The sequence below is a fragment of the Pan paniscus genome, chromosome 1, assembly GCF_029289425.2.
Source record: "Pan paniscus chromosome 1, NHGRI_mPanPan1-v2.0_pri, whole genome shotgun sequence".
Lineage (NCBI taxonomy): Eukaryota > Metazoa > Chordata > Mammalia > Primates > Hominidae > Pan > Pan paniscus.
In genome coordinates, this window is record NC_073249.2 from 198765066 (window position 1) to 198777525 (window position 12460).

At 38.3% G+C, this 12460-nt stretch overlaps 1 protein-coding gene across 5 annotated transcripts in view; it reads left to right on the top strand.

The window, feature by feature from the left end:
* Positions 1–12460, top strand: part of EYA3 (EYA transcriptional coactivator and phosphatase 3) — a 119216-nt gene that overhangs the window by 1139 nt on the left and 105617 nt on the right. For 2 of the 5 annotated variants that reach the window (XM_063593628.1, XM_063593635.1), the window contains exon 1: positions 8002–8122. The exons of the other annotated variants lie outside the window; for them this stretch is intronic. The gene's annotated coding sequence lies outside the window, so the exon portion shown is untranslated. Of the gene's footprint in view, positions 1–8001; positions 8123–12460 lie in introns of those variants that run through there. 5 annotated transcript variants of the gene reach the window in all.

A 12460-nucleotide genomic window follows, 5' to 3' on the forward strand; every position in this document is an offset into this window, starting at 1 on the left:
GGTCTAGAGTTCTGCCTCGGTCCTTGTGGGTGGGAGTCTCTTCGTCTGTCCCTTGTCCCTGCAGTGCTTCACTCACCTCAGCCCTTTCCTTCACGCTGGCCTCGCCTTACTCACCTCAGCTTAGCCTTCTCGCGCTTCCGTGCTTCTGTCGCCTCGCTGTTTTTCCTCAGCCTCATCAGTCCTTTTCCAACCTCGGTTTCTTGCCTTACGCCTCAGCGCTTCTCTCAGCCACTGCCTCTCCTTTTTTCTCCTCCTCCCTTCTTTTAGAACCTCTTTTCCCCTATCCCTGATCTGGGATCTCAGCGTTCTTTCACCCAGCGAGACGGCCCAGCTTCTCATTGTGCTCACTCTTCACCACGAGAAACTGAGCCTCTCCCTAGGGTCCTAGTTCCTTGTCCCCCAACTTTCTTCAGCTTTGATCCTTCCTCCTGGGACCAGTAGGTGACAGTGCTTCTCCTGGGTTTCTTCTGCCTGTCCTTAGCTAGAGGAGAGCTTTGCCAAAGCGCCGAAATGGGAAGACTTCCCCAGCCTGGGGGAAGTTTTGCCTTAAGGCGCCGGGTTAGACTGAACTCTGGTAGCTTCCATAGTTAGGGTACAACAAAGGCGTTCCTAGTTCTTCGCTTTACCTCAGTTTTGGGGCTCTCTCAAGAGCAGCTAACAGGTGGCAGGCACACGGTACTGCTAGCAGTTGGGCTGGCGCGATCTTGTTAATTGACAAGTCATGAGGACGTTCTGTCAGTTTTGTGTTCCCATGAGAATGGATGTGCACAGCTGAGGCAAAAATGCCAATGTTTTGGGACGTTCAGCTCTTGTTTTCGGCATGGACGTTTCTTACAGGACACTTGTGATGATAGAGGACAGAATTTGTGGAGAGATCATTAGCCCCAGATTTATGAATTTATTGTGTTGTTTCCGAAAAGTGGTCTGCTGAAGAGTTCACTATAGTAATTTCAAAGTAATCTTCTTTGAACTTAGTATGCACATATGCATTTTTTCATTTTTACTGTATTAAGTTTTCTATTTGTCTTCCTCTTCCTTCATTAGCCAGACTTTACTTAGAATTACATTACTTAGAAGTACATTACTTAGAATATTCTTCTAACTTTTGTATTTTTTTTTCCTTACCATTTCCACCTTTGTAGTAAAACTATCATTTTCTCATTTTGAGATTTAGGGCACCTTTCTTAAATTTCCCTAGAGGTTTAAAGTCATTTATAACATGAAGGAATTGCATTTAATAATGGTTAGTGCTCCCTTTCCCAAATTTTGTGATCTAGAGTATAGGCTTGGGTAATCTTTATTTTTTCCCGATGTTTATAGTGTGTATCTAGCACTCGATTGCAGCGGTTTTTGTGTCATCAGTTTCTGTAATCTATAAATTGTGCTTTAAAATGTAGTACTTCAGTATGAACTTAAATACAGCTTTGAGCACCTGCTTATCTTTTGGCTAATTAGCTATAGAAAAATCTTCATTATAGGATACATATACATATAAGAGTGTATAGTCCTTGGCTTATTCCAAAATTGGGCTCTCTTCAGCTGTTTTTAGCAAAGGACTTTGGAGCTTGGCCATGTTAGTCCTAGAAGCCACAGAGAAGGACCCTTCTGATTGGCTTTCAGGACTTATCTAACTGCTAAGTGAAGCCTCTTTGAAAGTTTCTTATGTGTACCTCCTCCCCACTACCTAGCTGTAGCTTCTGTCCAACCTGGCCTATTTTCCATCCTTCAAAACAAACCCCAATGTGTATGGCTTACTCCAGCTGCTTCCTTACCTTCAGGTTTGTGGGCTTCATTTAAGCCATGGGAATGCCAGCTTAATTAATGCAGATTAAGATAAGAACATTAAACCCCAAAAATGATGGGAAATCACTCTGTCTTCAAAACAATAGAAAATAATAAAATCTAGTTATAAAGATTATATACCATTGTCACTAGTAAGAAGTGGCACTCTTATTTACAAAACATAAAGAAATTAGGGTTTAGGTCTGGCATGGTGGTTCACACCTATGATCCCCAGCACTTTGGAAGGCCAAGGCCAGAGGATTGGCCAGGAGTTCGAGACCAACCTGGGCAACATAGACAAAATTAGCTTGGTGTAGTGGTGTGCGCCTGTAGTCCCAACTACTCAGGAGCTTGAGGTTGGAGGATTGCTTGAGCCCAAGATTTTGAGGTTACAGTGAGCTGTGATGACATCACTGCGCTCCACAGGGCAACAGAGTGAGACTCTCTTAAAAAAAAAAAAAAAGAAATTACAACTTAAACAGTTAATTTCCAAGGTCATTTTTTTTTTAAGTCAAGAAGTCCTATACATGCTCTCAGAGTAGCGAGTGTTAATTCCATTAAAGCTGTAGGCTGGAAAGCACAATATAGTATTTAGTGGGTCATTTCAGTATATGTCATATATGAATGAGACTATTAGGATAAGAAATCTGTGACACGGATTTTAAAATCCAAAGCCGAAGTCATTTTGCCTTCAAAGAGGGACTAGAGAAAGAAACTGTTTTGTGCAGAAGTAGAAGTTGAAAAGTTTTAGGAGTCTTTTGTTCTTCTAAAATGACTTTGGCCTGTATATTCTGCATTGAAGCCATTAAATGAAATGAGCATCCTGTGTTGTCATTGGAGCAGTTGTGTTCATGCTGCTGATCTTCAAGCCTGACCCTCCACCTAGCTGCCAAACCAAAACAAACAAACAAACAAACAAACCCAGAGACAGCTTAATGTGTGTTTGTTTTTAAAGCTCAGGAAAAAAAATTACTGTTGATTTTCTATAAAAATTTCTACTTTAGTTGGTACCCCTAAGGGCTCAATTTAAAATATGTTTCTGCATATTAGTTTTAGGCTTACCAAGTTTTCTTATTTTGGTTTGGTTTGATTATTTTTGGTTCTTTTTTGTCATTTTATTTGCTAATGTACTTTGTCTTACTTGTTTTGTTTGTTTGTTTTTTGGTCCTTGAATCCTGTGTTTACGGAGATGTAGTTTTTTGTTTGTTTGTTTTTTTGAGACAAAAAACAAAACAAAACAAAACAAAACCTTGCTCTGTTGGCCAGGCTGTAGTGCAGTGGCACGATCTCGGCTCACTGCAGCCCTGACCTCCTGGGCTGAAGCCATCCTCCCACAGCCTCCAGAATAGCTGGGACTACAGGTTCATGCCACCATACCTGGCTAATTTTGAAATTTTTTTGGAGAGGCAGAGTTTCACCATGTTGCCCAGGCTGATCTCAAACTCCTGGACTCAAGCAATCTGCCTGCCTTGGGCTCTCAAAGTGCTGGGATTAAAGGTGTGAGCCACCACCCACAGGCGGCTGATGTAGTTTTGAAAATTTAAGAAACAAAGTATACCTCCAACAAGTCCTTGTCACTTGTACCTTGTAGCGTTATGGTTTCTGTGCTGTGCCTAAGCTGTTTCATGACTTCATTTATTTTGTTTTGATTATAAATAAAAGGCTCATGGAACTTCTTTTTAGGTAGCGGTTTGTCCAAAAGATATTTCTGTTCTGCATGTAACAACAGGATACTTTAGCTCATGTATGATTTAAATGGAGGAAGAATAGTTCAAAATAGAAATGTGTATTTTAAAATATTAGGAATAGTCAGCACTTTGGGAGGCCAAGGCAGGCAGATTGCCTGAGTTCAGGAGTTGGAGAACAGCCTGGGCAACACGGTGAAACCCTATCTCTACTAAAATACAAAAAATTAGCTGGGCGTGGCAGCGTATGCCTGTAGTCCCAGCTACTCGGGAGACTGAGGCAGGAGAATTGCTTGAACCAGGGAGGCGGAGGTTGCAGTGAGCTGAGATCGTGCTACTGCACTCCACCCTAGGCGACAGAGCGAGACTCATCTCAAAAAAAAAAAAAAAAAATATATATATATATATATATATGTATATATATATATATTTCGGAATAGTCAGTGCTTCCCAGATGTTCATCTAATTGGTTTATACCAAAAGGTTGAATTGTCATATTGATAGTAAGGTGGAAAATAGGTGGACTTTCTGTTTTCTAATTAACTTGAAAATACAAGTGCATATTCTTTTACAAAGTGTATGGCTTAAGCTCTAAACTACCCTGTTGATACTGTTATCTTTTACTGTCAGATAACATAGCAAATAATGGAACATATCATCCTTGATATTTTTATTTAGTTCCATCAACCTAAGTTCCAGGGTAGCTAATTATTAAATGTAGAAGTAATTTAGGCATTTTCTCTGTTATTTATAGTATATTTAAAAACAGCCATTTAAAATATGGGCTTCCTAAAATTTGTCTTTGCTGTTTTCCCATTTAAGTATGCAATAGTATTTTGAATCAGAAAAGGAATGTGTAGTTTAAATAGTGCCAACTTACTGTAAATAAGTTAACAGATCAGCCCAAGGCAGTCAGTGCTTAATATCGTGAAGATCTTACTACAGATTGTGTTGGATGCACTTTAACTTATTAGCTTGGTTAATGTTTGTAGCAGTTAGATGGTTTTCATTTTCTTCCCTAGAAAATAATTAGCAATACTCTTTGTAATACATTTATTTCAGCAAATATTGTTTAGGCACCTACTGTGTACAGTTACAGTAATACATATTTAGGCTATTTATGTGGCTAGGTAATATTGTACCAGGCTGATATGTACACTTAAATTCTGAATTTGATCTTATTTGTACATTTCTGAATTAAACGTAAGACAACATAATTAGAATTAAATAAACTTAATTAACATAAAATCATGTTCTTTCGTTATAGATACAATCAAATAATTTTCACTTGGGAAACTTTCACAACTGAACCATGAAACTCTGTAGTGGTGAAACAGTAAAAATAAAAGTGAACTTTACACAGCACTTACTATGTACCAGGGACTATTCTAAGTAGTTTACATGTATTAACTCTTTAATCTTTACAACCCTATGAAATAAGGGTACTATTCTTTTTTTTTTTGAGACGGAGTCTTGCCCTGTCGCCCAGGCTAGAGTGCAGTGGCACAATCTCTGGTCACTGCAACCTCTGCCTCCCGGGCTCAAGTGATTCTCCTGCCTCAGCCTCCTGAGTAGCTGGGATTACAGGCGTGTACCACCACGCCCGGCTAATTTTTGTATTTTTAGTAGAGACGGGGTTTCACCATGTTGGTCAGGCTGGTCTTGAACTCCTGACCTCGTGATCTGCCTGCCTCAGCCTCCCAAAGTGCTGAGATTACAGGCATGAGCCACCGTGCCCAGCCAAGGGTACTCTTCTTACTATCTCCATTTTACATATAAGGAAACTGAGGTACAGAAGTTATGTAACTTGCCCAAAGTAACACAACTAGTTATCAAAGAGCTGGATTTGAACTTAGTCTTTTTGGCTCCTGAGTTAATCTTATTTGTACAAGGGTCTGCTACTTTAGTGATTTCTTTCTTTATAGGTTGAGGTTAAAAATCTAGTTTGTCTGAAACACAAAAGAATACTGCTTTTGGTTAGGAACCTTAAGGAGGGTTTTACTTGGCCTTTTTACTAATGCTGGCTTAAGGCAAATTGCAAACCTTTTACTACCGATGTTTCTCAGATGGCAAAACCATATATTAAGAAAGCAATACGGGATCAAATTCCTCCCCCGTTAGAAAAATTATCTTATGGAAGTTAATTACTTTGGAGTTACTTGGAGATAAGTCACTATTTTTTATAAAATGGCCCCTCGAAGTTAATTTTTTTCTTTTACCTTCAGAGTATTAAACAAATTTATGTAATAGTCTTAAAATACTTAAATCTTACCATTCCCATATGAATTTAACAACTTTGAAATATAAAACAGAAGACTAAAACTGAAACATCTTATTTGCCACTGGTCTCATTTCCAAATTTGGAAATTTATGTGAAATTAAGGACATTCATCTCTTCAGGACTATCATGTTTAGAGTACATTCATCTCTTTAGGGCTATCATGTTTAGAGTAGTATATTTAAATTAGTGATTTTATTTTTACTTTAGAAAAGATGAGGGGAACTTTAACAAACAAATTACTTTCTAAATGAGAAGATGCAAATAATAGTCATTTAGAATATTATTGATCATATTAAAATGATTCTTTTGTGCCTTTATTAAGCCCAAATAAAAAAATTTAATCAAATATCTGGGGGAAGGAGATTATTTTATATAAGTTGAGGTGCACCTTAATGCAGGAGTCTTGTACTCAGATAATGATATTATTTTTCTGAATATTTTGAAAACAGTCGAGAATCGTAGAATCTGGTTTACAGAAAAAGTATAAATATTTCTGGTAAGAAGTGACATTTGATTAGGAATACTAATTTTAATTCTCATGTTAACTCTTATTAATCGAGACATTAAGTATACTGTTTTTTTATAGTAGCTTTTGTCCTTTTTCCACTTGGTGGGAAAAGTATTGTTATGGAGCTGAACAGAGTAGGCTTTGCTATGATGATAATACTTGTTGATATTTAGAATGTTCTTTACTTTTAGTTAAACATTTAATTTTTGATTCAAAGCAATTCCCTTTTAAATTGCTTCTGCAATTTAATTTAATTTAATTGCTTCCACATTCAAAGCAATATGGGTCTGATAATCAGTGTATTTAAACATTTCAATAGTTTTCTTTCACCTGAAATTTAATATTGTAGCAATTACTGAATTTAGGAAAATTGGTAGGTAGTTGCTATCAGCACCATTACTACGGGAATACATTAGAATGATTAGCTTTTAGGTGAAATTGAATTTTTTCTTTAGTTTCCATAGTGACTGAAAACGATTTAGGTCAGCTTCACCTGTTGTGCCCCTCCCCCTTTTCAAAATAAGAGGAACATTTAATTTAGCACAATGATGTTAATTTTTTCCTAGTAGATTGATGAAATGAATGTGATAATCTCACTCTCTTTACCAAAAGAATAATCCAATATATACATGTATGAATTTTGGGGGAATATTTCAGACTTTAGAGAACATTATAGGATAAAAAATAGTACCTAAATATCTTATAAAAATCAGTGTTTTATTACATCACTGAATTTTTCTCTTTTAAATTTAAAAATGTCAAATTTAGGAAACATCTGTGATAATTTAAAGAATAATTTTTGAAATCTGCTTTTGCTTTTCACCAGGTGTTCTTCTGCTATAGGTTAGGAAGCAGTAGTTAGGCAACACTAATCAATAATATTCTTGAGAGTGAGAACTAGAGCTTCGCAAAGAGAATAGGCCATCTCTCATATTTAGTGGGGCATTTAATAGGTAGATAAACTGAAAATTTTTGCTTTCATTTCTATGTATTTTTTGTTAGTATATATTTATTTACTGTAGGTACCTCACATTCTGTGCAAAAAAAAATTTTTGGAAGTAACTCAGTGGTTTCCTTTATCTTTTTTGTTCTCTTTCAGAGGCTTGCTTATATAAAACTACAATTTAGAGAACCATTGGCCAGGCGCGGTGGCTCATGCCTGTAATCCCAGCACTTTGGGAGGCCGAGGCGGGAGGATCACCTGAGAGGCAGGAGTTCAAGACCAGCCTAGCCAACATGGTGAAACCCGGTCTCTACCAAAAAAAAAAATACAAAATTAGCCAGGCATGGTGGCAGGCGCCTATAATCCCAGCTACTTGGGAGGCTGAGGCAGGAGAATCGCTTGAACCCAGGAGGCGGAGGTTGCAGTGAGCCGAGACCACGCTATTGCACTCCAGCCTGGGCAACAAGAGCGAAACTCCGTCTCAAAACAAACAAACAAAAAAGAGAACCATCAAACTCTGAATGTTGTTTCCTCTGTAGTATGAAGTGGTTATTTTCTTCCCTTTTTGACTGGCCATTTTTTTTTTTTTTTTTTCTGGTAAAGTGGCTTTCAAACTTTTCTGATCATGACCCACTATAAAATACATTTTACATTGCTATCCAGTACTCAGACACATATATGTACATATTAGTATTTGAAATCGAAACAGAAGTTTCTTGAAACAGTATCTTTACTACTGGTGATGCATTGTAATATTAATATTTTCTATTCTATTGTGTTCGTTTGTTTGTTTTTTGAGACAGGATCTCACCCTGTATCACCTGGGCTGAAGCGTAGTGACGCTATCACGGCTCACTGCAGCCTCGACCTCCTGGGCTCAGGTGATCCTCCCGCCTCAGCCTCCCAAGCAGCTGAGACTACAGGTGTGTGCCACCATGCCTCACTAATTTTTTTTGTTTGTTTGTTTTGTGTTTTATAGATGGGGTTTCACTGTATTGCCCAGGCTGGTCTTGAACTCCTGGGCTCAAGTGATCCTCCTGCCTCAGCCTCCCAAAGTGCTGGAATTATAGGTGTGAGCCACTGTGCCTGGCCTCTATTTTGTTTTATTGTTTTTAATTTAAAACAAACTGCTGGTTTCCATTCACTAAGTTGATATCAGTGCCGTTACTATGGGAATACATTAGAATGATTAGCTTTTAGGTGAAATTGAATTTTTTCTTTAGTTTCCGTAGTTAATGCAATGTACCTGCAGTTTGCAAAATTTTAGTGAGTGCTAGATTTTTCCCCTAATATTGTCTTTTTGTAATGGAAAATGTTTAGGTTTGGGGCCAGGTGTAGTGGCTCATGCCTGTAATCCCAGCACTTTGGGAGGCTGAAGTAGGAGGATCACTTAAGCCCAGGAGTTCAAGACTAGCCTGGGCAACATAGCGAGACCCTGTCTCTACCAAAAAAAAAGAAAATGTTTAGGTTTGCTAGTTTTTTTCTCTGCAATGTACGTGGATGGATTCTGTAAAACTTAACCTAAATAGCTGCAGAACAATCATTGAGAGAGGGAGGTCCTGTTGCCCTGATTACCATTACTGTCATCTCTGTTCTTTACCATTTCTAGGCACATTATTTTAAAAACTTATTTTGGAATTGTGAGGTTGAAAATGCTCGGTTGTATGCTGAGCTTCTATCATTAGAATCCTTTGCTAGTTTCCATCTAACAGTCAAAAGTTTAGGTCCTTTCAGTTGGTTTTCACAAACCTTGCTTCTGTTCTTGGCAACTAGTCAAAAGGTTACAAAGCTGCTTTATTCTGCTCTCTTCTGGCCCAAGTCCAGTCTTTGTAAACCAAAAAAAGAGGACTGAGGAATGAAGCAGTTTGCTCATGTGTATATGGTCAGGTGAAATAACATGATTGAAGAGTCATTAGGGTTTGCGACAGTGGATTACATTTATGTATTGTCCCAATTCATTTCCTGTAATCACAAAGGGGGAAAGGGCGTAGAAATATCAACAGTTCCTTGCCTATCCTAGCTGGTAGAGTGAAACAGGGTCAGCAGACATACTCTACTATTTTTATACCACTACCTGCTCTTAACACTTAGTGAGCACTTACTATGTGCCAGGCACTATTTAAAGCACTTCACTTGTGTTAACTCATACTCATGCTTGGGAGGCCTGGGGAAAAAAATGAGAATGGTAAAGGATAAAGAAGAAGACTTGCCATCTTCTCGTATGTTCTCATTACTTGGCTTAAGAATTCTGGCTGTTGATGACTATAGTATGGCATATCATACATTTTAAGCTCAGTCAGCTTTTAAATATCACCAGTCCTGTCTGCATTGTTCCATTATGAGACACATAGCTGTGGTTTGAGAACTCAGGCTTTGAAGCTAGCCTGCCTGGGCTCGAATACCAGGTTGGTGACTTACTATGTGTATAGCATTGGGGAAGTTACTCTCTGTGCCTTAGTTTTCTCATCTGTAAAATGGTGATCATAACAAATAGCTTCTATTTTATAGACTTATTGAAAGATTAAAATAATTAATGTATTACCTGGGCATGGTGGTGCATGCCTATAATCCCAGCTACTCAGGAGGCTGAGGCATAAAAATTGCTAAACCTGGGAGGTGGAGGTTGCAGTGAGCTGAGATCATGTCACTGCGCTTCAGCCTGGGTAACAGAGCGAGACTGTCTCAAAAAAAAGAAGAAGAAAAAAATAGTTAATGTATTAAAAGTACTTAGAACGGTACCTGACCCATAAGAAGCATTCCATAAATGTTTGCTATTAATAGTATCAACTCACAGTTGGAGCTCCTGAGAGTGTTTGTGACTATGATGAGTTCTGTATATTTGCTGAGTAACAGGGCATGATTGACATTTAATGTTATATTGCTCAGGAGCTTGAAAATATCTTGTCTTGAGGACCTGTAGGGAAAGTTCTTGTGTAGCGTGTTGGATTTAAAGCTAAAGGTTATCAAGGCTACAGGCCCAACTTTTTAAATCTCTCTTAGGAACCACTTGTTATTTGGGCCGTAATCTTAATAGTTTTAATGGTTTGCTATTTGGGAAAACTAAGCGGAGCTAGTTAGTGAATTGACTTTCACTCAAGACCAGATTTCTTTCCTTTTTATCTTTGGTGTAAGATATTTATTTATTTTATTTTTCTTTAACAAACACTTATATTATCCTGTCTGATGGAGTTTTGAAGGGGTAAATAAATTTGGAGAAATAAAACATTAATAAAAAAACTGAGCCTAGATTTTACAGTTCTTCTGACAGCTAAAGACATAGATTTCAAAAGACTTAGTTCCGTTAGTATAGTGTATAGTCAGTGTTATCCAAACACTGATAAGCTGATATATAGGACTGATGTATAGATGAGATATATAGGTATATAGAATGTTAGAGAATTGATGACATAGGGTACAACTTTGTATAACTGGAAGCAGCACATTTATAGAATATTCATGTTGTGATTCTTAGAAATTTTAACTGCACAGATTAAAGAAGGATGAAGATACAGTTTTAGAGTCTTTGAGTCTGGATCTTCAAACAAATTTTTTAAAAAATTTCTTTTATCATATTCTTATTCTTTTTGATTTCTTGTTTTTTTTTCATGTCACTTGTTAACACCCACTACAAACAGAGAAATTCTTATGCTGACAAGTTACTAAAATTGGAGAGAGATCCAAGGAGTGTTGGAAGAAATATAGTAGAACCATTGTCCTGTTATTAAGCTCACTTTGACATAGCTAATTCAGGTTAACCTCCTCCTTCTTAATACTTTTTACTATGGTTTTGAAATTTTTCCTGTGGAACACATCTTCCTGTTTCATTAGGAACTTGTTGGGGAAGCACGGTGGCTCATGCCTATAATCCCAGCACTTTGGGAAGCTGAGGCAGGCGGATCACCTGAGGTCAGGAGTTCGAGACCAGCCTGGCCAACCTGGTGAAACCCCGTCTCTACTGAAAATACAAAAAACTTAGCTGGGTATGGTCGTGCACACCTGTAATCCCAGCTACTCGGGAGGCTGAGGCAGGAGAATCGCTTGAATCCAGGAGGCGGAGGTTGCAGTGAGCCGAGATTGCGCCACTGTACTCCAGCCTGGGTGACAGAATAAGACTGTCTCAAAAAAAAAAAAAAGATTGTTTTGTAAACAATTTCAAAGGATGATTTTTGTTAAGAAGTAATATTAGAAATTATAAAAACAGACCGGGCGCGGTGGCTTGCACCTGTAATCCCAGCACTTTGGGAGGCTGAGGCGGGTGGATCACCTGAGGTCAGAAGTTCGAGACCAGCCTGACCAACATGGAGAACCCCGTCTCTACTAAAAATATACAAAATTAGCCAGGCGTGGTGGCGCATGCCTGTAATGCCAGCTACTCAGGAGGCTGAGGCAGGATAATCACTTAAACCCTGGAGGCGGAGGTTGAGGTGAGCCGAGATCACGCCATCGCACTCCAGCCTGGGCAACGAGAGCGAAACTCTGTCTCAAAAAAAAAAAAATAAATTATAAAAGCAATTCTTCTTAGAGAGACATTTTTTTTTTCTTTTCTTTCTTTCTTTTTTTTTTTTTTAGGCAGAGTCTTGTTGTGTCACCCAGGCTGGAGTGCAGTGGTGCGATCTCAGCTCACTGCAACCTCCACCTGGGACTACAGGCATGTGCCACCACACACGGCTAATTTTTGTATTTTTAGTAGAGACAGAGTTTTACCATGTGGGCCAGGCTGGTCTTGAACTCCTGACCTCAAGTAATCCACCCACCTCGGCCTACCAAAGTGCTGGGATTACAGGTGTGAGCCACCACGCCTGGCCGAGATTCTATTTCTGGTAAACCAGTATTTTTTTCTATTAAGAATTTGGTAGAGCCTAAATATATGCATATATTTTAAAAAGCAACTTTCTCAGTAAGTTCTGACAGTGTTTTGTTAAGTGTAAAGTTACTATAAATAGTCCTACAGCTGATAATACTATGATATGTTAGTCATGCCTCCAGAACAAAGTAGCCAGAAGAATTCACCAAATTTACTGCAGTCAGTTGGCTGCACTATTTATTTATGGAAGGTATTGACCAGTATGGTGATGGTTTTTATCTGTCTACAGAAAGTCCCATCAGGGAGGTGTAGGTGGTTGCAGTTTTTCTGGTTACAGAAATGTGATTTGTGCTGTTGCCTAAGTTATGAGAGCTGAAAGACTCTCTTAGGATCACACTAAAGGGAGCCTTAAGAGAGGTTAGCTGAGTGTAGGTCTGCTGGATATTTGTGTCTACTT